Here is a 14,377-nt window from a genome sequence, read left to right on the forward strand (position 1 = left end):
TGGGCTCAGTAGAGAAAAGGATTTTCCTTGTGCGATCTCCATCCCTATAGTTAGTTTGCTTCATTCTGGGGAGAGGAGAGAGCTCAAGCCTTGGATAGCTAAGCTTTAGGTAGATGAAATTCCTCTGAGCTGTAACATCTTTGAATTTGGGGCACAGGCTCAGACAGGATTTCTGGTACGGACTCAATTCCTCAGCAACAGGTTATGTGAAATCCTCAGAGCTGATGCTGTTTTTTAGTTTGGGTGGTTTGATGCCAGGCAGCACTAAAAGTCAACCCAAGATATTTCAGAAGAAAGAATATGATGGGACAAGGATTAGTTGATTGTTTTTCAATTTAATCTTCCTCTGTCTTGTGGAAACTGTGGTACTTCAGAGCAACTCGGCACAGGATATGTTTCTCTTAATTTGACATTTCATGGTTCATTAATTTGGATGCTTGTTTGGCGCTTTCTCTTTTTCATGCCTGTAGCAATACACAGGATCAGAGATTAACTTCTGAATTCACAGTTCTTAATCAAGTGTTGCACGGAGCTGTCACCAGGTCAGTTCCTTTCTTCCATTAACTAACAGGGAGACTTGCCAGTGGACTTCATACAAGGGCTTCCAAGAATACAGTTATTTCTGTATTTAGAGAATCTGAAATATGCCACATTGTGCTCAGTTGTTCTATAAAATCTGACTACTTGGAGTATGACAAGCTTGGAGGAAGTGCACTAGGTTTGTTTTGCAGGATGTTAACCATCTACTTCTATGTCCTGACAATGGACTGCCACTTTACATTCATGAAGAAGCATAAACATTCAAGTGTAACAAACCTTTCAAAGTCTGCCACAATGCATTTATGTAAAATCTGCAAGGCTTGCTGCTTTTCACAGAGAGCAATACCAGCCCTTTTTAATTTCTATATATTTTTTTTAAAATCTGCTTTCAATAGAAAATACTGCATTAAAAATCTCCCAGATGTTCAGGAGGCAGAGACACATGATTAAATAAGTACTAATTTAGCAGGTTAGAGGAATCTGACACTATCAGACAATAAGAAGAATATGTTGGTTTTTATAAGAGCCTTGACTGGGCTTGTCCATGTCCCAGCATTGTCTCCCTTGCATCTGATAAGAGAATAAATCTGGAGAGAGATACTACCTCTTTAAAATAGTTGTCAGCCATCATGGAAAATGGTGTAGGAATCAGCAGGGGATAAAAAAAAAAAAAAATCTCTAATGCTAGGATAATCCTTCTCAAATCTGTTTTCTGAATAGTATGCCAAGAGTATCTTCTTTTTTAATGTCTATTTGTGCTTATGAACTGAATAGAATAAATATTAGTGGAGCTGGTATTCTTGACAAATGAAAAAGTAAGCTGGAGGCTCCAGCTTAGTATTGAGTCTATAATAATATGCTGTGCATTTTTAGACTTCTAATATTTGAGATTCATCCTGTTAAATTATTTAAACTGTATCTTTAGAAATTTCCATTTAGACCAGTACATGTAGGTCAGTACTTGTTTTACTAGCCAGTGAGGGTAAGGATAATGAAGCGAGTGATCACCCTTAGTGATCTAATGTGGATCAATAATCACCTTTGGTTTGTCATCTTTGTCTAGTCTCTAAGGGCATCTGTACACATACCCTGGGGTGGGGGATAGGGGGAATTTTAATAGGAGCGGCTCTCAGGACCTGCTTTAATTAAAACATGCACAGGATCTAGTGTATTCAGCATCCTGCATTTCAAAATGGCAGCAAGGATGCTTTTAACCAAAGCTTGTTGAACAAGCTTTAGTTAAAGCACCATCACCACCATTTTGAAATGGGGGATGCTGAATATGTGAGATGTTGCAGCACGCTGGAGCATTCAGAGTAGAATGATGCATTCTAATTGCAATGCATCAGAGTACATGTAAAAGTGCCCTAAAATCAGGGCCTTCCTTAGGCGGTGGTGAATCAGGGCGACTTCCCCAGGCCTTGCGCTTTGGGGGCCCTGCAGAGCCAAATGGAGTGGCCATGGCAATTCAGTGCTGCTGCTGCTGCTGGCTTCGTGTCCAGCTGCCACTGAATCCACCACTGGCTTCTTTGAGTCTGGGGCACAGAGGGGCAGGGCCCTGCACAGGCTGACTTGCCCCAGGCCTCACACTCTGCTTGGGTCATCTCTGCCTAAAATAATAGGTTGTGCTAGTGGGTCAAATGGCAAAAACCCATAGTGGTCACAAATATACCTGTTAAAGCAGTCTTTTGTTAAAATTTGACATGTAGTCAGACAATGCCGCTTTATACAAATTATAAGGTATATAAAATCCAGTAGTCACGGTATAGCTTTGGAGCTAGTAGGTCCACTGTAGATATGATCTTCTCACTCAGCCAAATTTAAAGAAAAATGTAGGGAATAAAGCAGACCCCTCTATCGCTTTCATTGACCTGACCAAGCCTTTTGAACCTGTCTGCAGAAAAGGCCACTTCTAATCATTAGAAAAGATTGGGTGTCCACCAAAACTCCTCAGCATAATCCATTTTCCAAAATATAATGTGGGGAACACTCAACTATGAGATTCAAAGCAGTTGAGCAGGGCTGTGTCTTTGCCTTGACCCTGTTTTAGATTTCCGCCCCCCCCCCCCCCCAGCATATGCTTTTCGGACTGCCATCAAAGGAATTTTATCTACATGCACACTCGGACAAAAAAATTATTCAACTTCACGCACTTTAAAATGAAGACTAAAGTGTGGAAAGCTTTGATTTGTGAGCTGCTGTTTGCTGCTGCTGCTGCACTGATAGCCCACACAGAGGACATCCTTCAAATCCTCATCAGTTGCTTTGTTCATCCTGCCAAGAGTTTGGTCTTCCAATCAGTATCAAGACCACCGGTATTATGGGCCAGAACACTGGTTCACCACTAGTAATCGCCTAGTAATCAATAGGTGAGAACATATTGGATGTTTTAATAAACTTACATAACTTGGCTCTGTTATGAACCACCTGTCACTAGAGGCTGAACTGCATACCCACGCTGGCAAAGCACCAGGTATGAGCATGCTGAGCAAATGAGTTGGGAACCACCACAGACTGTGATGGTTGAGACCAAGATCAAAGTATATCACATGTGCATCCTCAGCATTCTTGTATGGCAGCAAATCCTGGACCTACATATTGTACTTGAGACAAGTGCCATATAGCTCTTACTTGCCGTGCTTTTGCCATATTCTAGGAATTTCTTAGTGGGACAAAGTTGCCGGTGCTGAGGTCTTGGATTGTACCAATATTCCAAGCATCCATTGTTTTCTCAATCAGCGTAGACTTTGATACTTGGTCATAACCAGAGAATGCAGGTGGGTAAGGCTGGGGCCCAGGCTGTTCCCAGGAGCTCCTGCAGCCAGGCCTTTGCACTGGGGATGGCTCTACCCTGCTTGTACTGTGCCCAGCAAGCAGGTAGGATGATCCCAGAACCAGAAGCCCCCGAAACCAGCATCCTGCCCCAGTGAGGCGGTATCCCCTTGTGGGCGGGGCAGCTGTGCTGTGGAGCTGTGTGGGTTGGGCCAGGTCCCACCCTGGATGCCACTGCATGCCATGGCCCCAACTCCAGGGAAGGCCCACTTCCCACCCAGTCCCCCCTTCCCAAGGGCCTGGCTGCTGCCTTCCAAGGACCCAACTCCCCACTGGGAAAAGCTCAGTGCTTCCCTGGGGCCCAGTCTACAGTGGCAGCCCATCCTCAGCCTACATACAGATCTGGGGGTATGTGTTCTTCATGGATTTACCTGGGGTGCAATGATGGTAGCCCCCATCTCCCCTTGGATGAGCTGCTCACAGCTCCATCCCATGCCCATCCCCAACCCCAACCCCAACCCCAACCCCAGCCCCACTTCTTCCTTTACCACATAGGCCTCGATCTGCTCCCTACTCTTTCTCCCCCCAACGGACCTACCAGCAGGATGCTGCTTTCCAAGCTGCTGGGTTGCATATCTGCAATTGAATTGGTATTGGCTGATATGGCTTTTTCTTTAAACCCCTTGCTCTGCTTTATATAATTGTGGCTGCATCTCATTGTCTGCTCTTTAGGTAACTGAAATAGTTACGTCATCACCCTTTTTTTTTTTTTTTACTCCTTTTACTCCAGATGCAACTCCAAATTGGCTTAAAGACAGCTATGTTTTGACTCTTCAGTATGATATTTCAGGAATAGAGGTGGCTTCCTGGGCTTTCAAGTCCAGATGTCAGCATTCATAGGCAACCATTTTTCCAGAATGGCCAAAATTTTTGTCTCAAAACAATGTAGCATTTGCAAATTTATAAAATATTTCTTACTTAAAATGTTTTCTGTTTGTTGTTCAGGGGGATGATTTATAGTTTGTAAACTGAAAACCAAAGATGGAAATGAAACATCAGGCTGCATCTGGCCCCACTGAAAATCTCTGAATTTTTTTGTCAGAATTGATGTTAAATTTTCCTCCTTGTTGTTTTGAGAATGCAGCTGTGACAAAATGTCATGCCCGGTAGCTTTGCAAGCTGACAAAACCAAAAGCCACAACCTACTATGCATGGTACAGACTTAATCAGGTGCATGTGCATATAGGGAAAAGATTTTTTTTTTTCTGGTGTTCATGCCCTGGAAAGACCAGACTGTCCCAACAAGGACTCAGTCCTGTTAAGCATCCTAATTCCCAGTGCTCTGTGGCCCAATGCATCTATCCACCATCATTGTCAAACTCAATGCCATCCATTTTTTTTCCTGTCGACTGCATCTTGCAGATCCCTCAAAAAGACCAGCAAGAACTCTAAAATTTTAGTCTTCAACATGAAGATATTATGGAACATTTAAAAATACCTAATGCTATAGTACAATATAACATAATACTATTTATGAGACACAGCAATAAGGTAGTTGTAGGTGAGGAACAGGTATGTTTAATATTAGAGTTTAGGAATGGGTCGGGGGTAGGAGGGGAAATGAGATACAAGAAGAGTAAAAGCAGTCCTAATAAATGTCTCATCCATACTGCATCTCCAAACTCCAAAATATAGACAATGGGGAGTTTGTAATCAATAGACAAGCATGGATTGCCATTCAAGATGTCAGCTACTGTCAATACAACCCCAGAAACTTTTCTTGTGGAAGCCTGCAGATGTCCATTTTGACTATGAATAGAGGATGCTCTTACAGGTTTATTAGGTAAATTCCTGGCCAAATTATAAAAAAAAAGCATTTTTTTAGACCAGCCCATGAAAAATACTTGCTGCTTGAATGCAGCTTTTGAATGGGATAAGCAGCCATGAACACATAACATTACTCTGTGCTGACTAATTTTTTCTTTATTCAATGTACAGGTTACAGATGATCAAGCCCTGAACTGTTCAGGCTTCAGATACGAGTCATTCTTTCCTCTGTCCCTGTGAGGGAGTTAAAATTGCCCAGGAAGCTTCTTGGGGTTAAATTTTCTACTGCTAGTGGGAAAACCCTTTTGTCTGAAATGTTCAAGGCCTGGAACTGCTTCTCAGCAGTCTGAGTTCAGAACGCAAAGTTAATACATTTGTTTGATTTGGCTTTTTTCATTTTTAAGGCTTTGGTTTTAGGGTGTGCTCCTCTATTGCTGGGTGACAGTGCCAATTAGACTGTTCCATGCTAATTAGACCACCATGGCACTGCAGACGCAGCTGCACTCCTCTTGGTTAGATGTCACAGTGAGGTCATGGAGGCCATTGATGGGCATGATAAATGTATTAAACATTGTGAATGTTATTGTGCTGAAATCCAAGGACTTTAAAACCTAATGTTTTCCTGGGGTGGACTGTCTACCTAGCTGTCATTTTCAGCTCTTCTACAATGGCATAACAAGTCGAGTTGACACCTGGGGCAAACATGGTAGGCGAGTTGGGGGGAAGGGGCAGTTCTGGGAGCTGTGAGGGGTGGTGGGGGACACATAGGTTCTGAGTGTTAATAGATATGTCTCCAAACTAGTCTAAAGCAAGTTCTGGTGCCTATCATCCTATCCAGAGCTACTGTCAGCATAGCAGCAAAGATGGATTTTTTTTTTCTTGAAGGATTTAAAGATGCATAGTAGTCACAGCCACTTTTGCTATACAATTCTTTGCAACTGAAAGAACAATATGGGACAAACAAAGGTAGCTGTTGCAAAAGAAATATCAGTCCTTTGTCATAGTTTGGAGCTACAGAAAGACCATATCAGATCTCTTTACTGAGAGGTAATGAAAACCCCTTTTTACCAGTCCTGCAAATTCTTTCTGAAATCTGCAGTTCTTTCCAATTCACTTCTCCCAAATGTTGCTGTAAAACCCACCCACAAACCATAGAAAGGAGGCCGAGTTTGGCAGTCATTTCATGTTGGGCAGAGGATGGACAAAGTAGTGGCCAGTCAGGGTGCCTGAAGCTGACTTCTACTGGCTACTACCCTAGATAGGTCAAATTTTCATTTTGTAATTTCCACTGTTTTTACAATGAAAATGTGTTTACCCTAAAATATTCTGCTTTTTCACATTGTCTGCTGTTTCAATATCATAAAAAGGGATTCATTTGGTCCAGTATGTTATTTTGATTCATATTTTAATTTCTTTTTTAAAGGTATTATTTAAAAGTTTAATCGACTATTACATTTGATACTTAAATACTACGTTTGTAGTATTTATAAATGGTTACATGAAATTTTGTAACAGGTAGTTTATGTTACACTCCTAAATGTATTTGGAGCCCTTAAATAAAAATGGCTTGACTTTTTTTTTTTTTTTTTCTTTTTCAGAGGCATGGACTAGCTGTACATATGGTTGGCTTAATGGTATTTTTGGGCTCTTCAGAGTTTCTGAAAATCACATATTTTTGACAGGTGGCTAATAAAGCAGTTAAAAGCCTGGGTTTGAAGCTTTTTGCCCCAGTTGGCTAAATGATAGCATTTTGAAGTGTAAAACACAAACACAATGCAGATTTTAATGTGGAAAAAAACCTCAAAACTAAAAACTGAGTTAAAGGAAATGTGGCACTTTTTGAAATAATGATACTATTTCAGCAGGTAAGTTCGTCTATTTTGTTCTGAAGCTTAGCCATCATTAATGATCTGCTGTGGATATATGAAGTCTACATGAGGCCTTTCCAACTCAAGCCTTACTTGTGAGCTACATTAAGCATTTAAGTGTAGCATAAAGAGCACAGACTGGGTGTTTTTTAAGTTGTCTGTGGGGACATCTAGCTACTACAGAGTTGCCTAATTAGTTCCACAGTCAAGCATCTCTGTTTACATGTGCAGAGCAGTTTGGCTGGAGAAAACTAATGAACTCTGCCATATGTTAGTACTGCCCAATGCAAGTACTGTCCTATGGTGGAGTTATTTACTCCACCACAATGCATGTGTACGTGGTGACTGGGGCTGGCTGGGGCATGAGGGTGCAACAGTAAGGCTGCCTGCCAACTAGTCCTGTGCTAGAGTACCCTTGTGCACCAACCAGCACCTCTGCAGCATGTTGAGCCAGACAGGAGCAGCCCTGGGTTGGCAGGTTGACCTCCCAGGCTCCCTGCCAGCCAGGGCTGTGCTGCCCTGGCTTAACATGTTGCAATCCCTGGCATGTGTAAATGTAGTGCCCGGAAACAAAAAACTCAGGCGTGACCTGTGCGGGAGTTTATTATATTGCGCTAATTGCTTATGTAGATACGCCCTGCATTGCCACGGTTGAATTCACTTTGAATTCTATTGTGAAGCCTTGTACCTACCACACTGAGTCACTAGATGTCCTCATTACCCAAAAGTCCACATCTAGGAAGTCTGACAACACCAATAACCTTGCTTTGTATGTACACAATGTCATGTTGTTATGTATATACCCAAGCCTAAGAGCATGTACCAAACAGTGGAGAGAAGTTTCCCATTTTAATAATTTTCAATTCCTTGATATTGGTAGAACACACATCATTTGATCTTTTCTATTCTGTCTGGTAGTTGAACCCTTACTGTTTTATAAAATCTTGCTTTTCAAAGCCGATGCTTTTCCAGACAGATAGAGCTGCTGTATTTGCTTTCTCTTTCCCTTTCTCAGGAGTCCACTACAATCTTTATTATTGATTCTTACTACTGCTTTCAGTCAGGTTTATATTAATTCTCAAGTGCAAACCTCTAGGTTTTAAAAAACTCTAGAAATTACCTGTTGTTTGCAACAGGTGTCAGCAACAAGCTGCTGCTGTACTATGGCTGAATGCTGCTTAGCATCAAGTATAAACAAAGTCAAACACATACTGTGATCAGCACTGATGTTTTCCGTCCTTGGCAGCAGGTAACCCTAGCATAACAAAGACTGTTTTTGTTGCACCTTCCCAGTCAACATATTGAATTGCCCAGTTTCTTCTACAGTTTCTGGGGAGGCATCACTAGCTTTTCCTTTGTCACAATTTATATGCCCACAACATCCCACAACTGTTTCCCATCCCAAGCCTCCCCTGAAGCAAAAGCGACTCACTCAACCTGTTGTTTCTCGTTCTTACTAACTACCACAAAGCCATTATCTTGCCCAGTGTTCTTAGTAAAAAAACATCACAGACCAAATAGTTTCTTGGTAGTTATGCCAATCTAGTTCTAAATAGAACTTACCCAGAGAAATGGGGGAAGTATATTTGTGCCCCTTGAATTAGGCATACAAGAACTTGTAGATTAAGTATTGTGAACTTTTTAAATTTGTATTTTGGGTTTCTTAATTTACCTAATTTAAACCATAGTTTTCCATGAGATATTTGGTTGAAAATTTTGTCTCCTGAGCTACAAGGAAGTTCATGCTATATAAGCACTAAAGTTTTGTTCATCAGCATTAGTTGTGCTTGAGGAAGGAACCGATAAAAACTGAGGGTGCAATTTTCCCTTTAAACAAGAAAACATCCACTATTAGCAGCTGGGTGGGGGGGAGTCTCGAAAATAAATACAAATTAGAGATTCATTATCTCTTCAGACAGAACTGTGGGACTGATGGTGGATAGACTGAACATCCTCCTATGCTGCACAAAAAGCACCACATAAACCCTCTGCGTATGCAGTATGTGCATGGAGGGTTCTAGTTACAAATTTGAGGTATAAAGTGGACCCTGAGTAATGACCAAGAGATTTAGACCAAGTTGTTTTCAGTTTCCAGACTCTTAAACTCAATAGATGCAAGACATTACTTCAGCTAGTGATTACTGTCTTAAGTTGGAGTATCCACATGCTCTGTGAATTACACAGGCTGTGACTGTAAGTCATGCAAGCTGTTCTTTCCCTGTCCATGCTGTTTTCTATAATGTGGCCAAGCCTTGTATATTGGTGTCCACACTGTATTGCTTGGACCACGTGTGTAGTACTATCTGTGGAGTGACTTGCAGGATCCATGCTGCCCTTCTCAGAATCAGTCTGTAGTACAGCGTGGTTTTCCTCAACAGTCCCAAGAGCAGAAGTTATTGCAGTCTTCCATTGCATGTGGTTTTTTTGGTCTAGCAAGTAGCTTAGTTGTGTGTGCTTGTTATGATGTGAATCCGCCATAGATACAATGGTGGAACATCTCTTGACTGTGTCCCAGGTGTTGGTGATGCATAGGACAAAGAGGTACTGGAGGGCCTTTTGGGATATATGGAGATGTGAGGTCCAAGGGTATGGGGGAATGAAAAGCAGACACAACAGATTTGGAAGCATATGGAAAGTTTTGGATGACAATTCATGTTGTTGTTACTGCCATGTACCTAAGAGTATACTGGCACTTCTGGCACAAAACTAGCACACTGGTAGGATCATCTCATTTTACAGACCTGGAATGACAAGCGATGTCTACAGAACTTCATAACAAACTAGATTTTCATAGGTCTATGAGAAAAGCTTGTTCCAGCTCTTTGGTTTCACAGCAGACAACTGAAGGAAGCCAGGACCAGTACAGAAACATGTTGCTATCACTATCTGGAAACTGATTACCCCAGACTACTGTAGGTCTATGGATTATCAGTTTAGTATTGACAAATAAAGAATTGTCCTGATGGTGATGGAATTGATGTTATGAAAATTTAATGTGACCAGGAAAGCTTCTTAACTGTGGGTTGGCATAATCAATATATGCCTGAAATAATAGCTGGTTTCTGAGAAGGGATGTTCAAATTGTGTTAGGGCTACTGAGGGTGAACATGTATCCAGTGTTTGCCTTTTTAAAGGGACCAGTGAAAAGGTTAACTGCAATAGGTCATTTTGTAGCGTTTCATGGACTAAAGGAGTAGGATCGTGAACAATATGGGAAACATATTTCTGGGCTTCTGTGGAGACTGGGCATTTGGGCAAGCAGAAGCCTTATTTCTTCGCCATGAAATAGTCATCAATGGGGCACAGCTACTTGCATTTTATTTTGGGAATCCTTCCCATTCATTCTTTATGTAGCATATAAAGCCATACCCAGATGACATAGGTCCATGTGAAATAATATTTACCAAATGATGGGTAAGTACTTGTTTAGAAGGCTAAAGTAAAATGAGCATTTCCCAGATAGCAAATAATACCATATTTTCTCACATACAACACACATTTTCTTCCAGAATCAGCCCGCCCAAATTGGGGTGCATCTATGAAGAAGGGAAGCTAATTTTTTATCTGGATAAAGGTACCCTGCTTTGATTCTTCCTCCAGTGCATCAGCTGTTGCATTATTATTTAGGCAGCTGAGGAAGTTAGTTGGCTTAATGTAGGGGTTTTCAACCTTTTAAAATAAGTGTACCCCTGGAGGCTGGATGTGGAGGGGGGGAGGAGAAAGGGGGTGTGCAGCCAGATGCAGAGTGGCAGCAGCACAGGGTCTGGGTGGCGGCAGTGACTGCTACGTGCAAGCTTCCCTCCCCCAATTTCAGCTGGCTGGGCAGTGCCTGTGTGGTTTGCAGAGGTCACCACTACCCTCGCTCCCCCAACCCTGCTCCTGGGAGGCAGTGGCACAGGTTGTGAGGTGGCAGTGCTGCATCCCCACCTGCCTGTGCAGGTATCCCCTAGAGGCTTCCCAAGTACCCCGGTTGACAACCCCTGATGTAATGGTTTATTGTTCCTTAAAATTGTCTTTTCTTTTTAATAGTATTGATGTTCCAGTAATGGGGCAGACCTTTATTAAGGCATTTTTGCTGTCTGCTAGCTGCTCCTGGTCTCTTACCTACTCTTCCATAGTTTTGGAGATTCTTTAGCTTCTTTCAGAATCATTGATCCACCCATGGAGAGCAATCTTCAGTAGCAGCTAAGGCCATATTTCTCAGGCTTGTTAAATTTGAGACACCCCTCAGAAAATACTAACTCTTAATTTTTACTGGTGGTTTTTTTTTTTTGCCTACGAAAAAATTATAGAACAATTCTTCTGTTGAGAAGAACTCAGAAAAATGGTAACAGGTCAGAATGTTTTTTATGCTATGGATTTCCATTCAGAATCCCTGGGGTTATCTTGTGAATCATATTTGCATATCTAACAGTGCCACAGCACCCTGGTTGGGAAAACACTGAAGTAGGGTTTCAGCTTTACTTCAGCTAATTAACCCTCCCTTTTCTTTCTGAAAATTTGACTTTGTTCATGCTCTATGCAGTCAAAAAACTTTTCTCTGCATTCTGCCTTTCAAATACAAGGTATGTATTTTATACTTCATGCTATGTTTTATGCAATAAGATATGGTATAAGATTTTCTATAAATCCAGAGCCCTTTCTTCCTTGGCACAAGTACTTCAATGCAGCTAAAGTCTAGCTTAATAAATAACCTTCAGCATGTATAAAGTGAAAATCAAAATCAACTTTTCTTTTTGGCTAAGACATTCCTATGAGGTTACGTTGCTTTTTTCTGATTAGCTTGCTTGTAATATACATGCACTGTGTTGCTCACTCTTACACACCAGGCTATAGGTCACATGCCTTTCCTTCCAATGGAAGTTGACATTCCTGCTACATTGCAACAGATGTAAGAGGAATTTCATTTTGTTTTTGCTGAACAATGAATAAGAGTTGTCCTTTGACCTAGGTCACAGGAAAATGATTGGCGGTAGTCCCCACACTAAGACATTCCAAGGTCTTGATTCACTTTAGGTTCAGTGCTGGTCTGCTGTGGAGTGCCCTGACAGCAGAATGCCTCCAGTTAAGCTGAGGAAGTTGCAGCTGCATAAACTCACTGAAAATGCCTGCTCTGGGGGGTGGGCCCATTATGTTTGTGTGGCCTTGATGCCTTGAGTTGTGCTGGTTCAATGCTTGCAGCCTGCTGCATTCCTTAGAGCAAGATCAGCAGGCTGCAAGTTGAAGCAGTCCTTGTAGGCATGGAAAACTACAAGCTGTACCTGTAAACCCAACAAGTCTTACCCTAAATACATTAGGCTTTATACAAGCTTTGCTTTATGGTCAAAAAATGTTTGCTCAAAAATGTGCAAAGGCAAATTCTCTTTTTGTTTCAAATAATATTCCAAACATAGACTTCGATTTTGAGAACAGCGAAGCACTGATGAATAATAGCTAATTCCCTGCAATGTAGATAATTTGCACATCTTCATGTTAGTCCAAATATTTTACAAATATTGAGCCTGACTGGGAACATAATGTTTGTCTTCGATTTTAGTGCGAATGGTGAGCAAAGCATTTGCTGTTCTCCGGTCAGAAAGCAGACACTGTTTTCTTTGTTCCAGCTTTGTATCTCAGGAATCTGATGCTGCAGAGCTCCAGATAGCACTGCTGAAAATGGCTTCTTTTCAAACTGTCGGGTTTGAAATACCTACATGGACTTGCTAAAAATACATTTGAATCTTATTAGGGTAAACGTAGCTTTACATGTAGAGGGTTACATGGAATCTACTTGCAGTATGTGTCTATGGACAGGACATTTAAAACAGAGTAATTAAATATCCCACGGCACTGTTTGTAATAACAGTTGTTTAGCTTGTTTGGGAGGGGTTCCCTGTAAACAACTTCAAAGCCTCTTAATTATTTTATTTCTAGTCCCTCCTTAACTTTTCCTTGTCATGATGTTTTACAAAAAACTTGACAATAGCTGTTTTGCTGGTACACTTGGATCATTACCTATGAAGCTGACTAGGGCTGTTGCATTGTTTTCTTATACTTTCTTGCCTGCCTGTAGCTATTGATTCACTCTCATCACTGTCAGAAACGGTAAGTTCCTGGTGGCAGGAACTGTTCTTTTCATGCTATATTTGTATAGTACCCCACATGGTGACATCCCAATCCATGGTGGTACAATAGTCCAAACAATTTAAAAAAAACCCCAAAATTGAAAAATTTGATCATTTTAAAACCACAATTTCTGTCCATTGTACTGTGTCTTGTTTGCCTGGCTGGAGACTCTTAAGAACTGGTTGTATGTCAATAGTGTGGTTTATAGTATTTGATAGATTTCTGGATTAAGATTTGCATTAACTAAAATGGTTATTGCTGTTATTTTCTGTGTGTTGTTAATGATAAACAATGATATTAAAAGAATGTTTCAAGGTTGACGTGCTGAATTCTGGCTTTCCCTATCTTCTGACAAGATCTGAATTGCATGGCCCACCTTAATTCTGTCACTTCCTATGTCTTCAATACTTGACTGGCAACCTATGAATCATAGCAAGTTAGGGTTGGAAGGGACCTCAGGAGGTCATCTAGTCCAACCCCCTTCTCAAAGCAGGACCATCCCCAACTAGATCATCCCAGCCAAGGTTTTGCATAGCTGGGTCTTGAATACCTCCAAGGATGGAGAGTTCACTCCTCTGGGTAACCTGTTCCAATGTTTTACTACCCACCTAGTGAGAAAATTCTTCCTAATATCTAACCTAAACTTCCCTTCTTGCAACTTGAGACTGTTGCTCCTTGTTCTGTTATCTGCCACCACTGAGAACAGTGTAGCTCCATCCTCTTTTGAACGCCCCTTCAGGGAGTTGAAGGCTGCTATTAATTCACTTCAGTCTGCTCTTCTCTAGACTAAATAAGACCAGTTTCCAGTTTTTCCTCTTGAGTCATGTCCCCTAGCCACCGAACCATTTTTGTTGCCCTCTGCTGGATTCTCTCCATCTTGTCCACATCCATTGACTCAATTTCCCAGCAACCCCTGCCCCGTTGCTACGGCCAGTTTCCATGGAGACCCCAGAAGTGGCAGAGCCATGACAACACGGGGCCAGGGTTTCTATGAAGACTAGCCCCAGCAGCACTGGCAGGGCATGCAGCTGGGCAGGGAGCTGCTCTGGGGCTGGGATCCTGTAGTGGTGACAGCAAGGTCCAATCGGGGCAAAGATGCAATCCACTGCCTGCACACCCGGGCAGGGTTGTGCAGACAGCAAATTGTGGCTCTAACTGGCACCGGACCATATTGTCACTGCTATAAGATCCCAGCCTTGGCTCTGGATCAGCTCCCTGCCCAGCTGCGTGCCTTGCCAGTGCTGCTGGGGCTGGTTTCCATGGAA

Source organism: Crocodylus siamensis, chromosome 1, assembly GCF_052110815.1.
Source record: "Crocodylus siamensis isolate JL-2025a chromosome 1, ASM5211081v1, whole genome shotgun sequence".
Taxonomy (NCBI): Eukaryota; Metazoa; Chordata; order Crocodylia; family Crocodylidae; genus Crocodylus; species Crocodylus siamensis.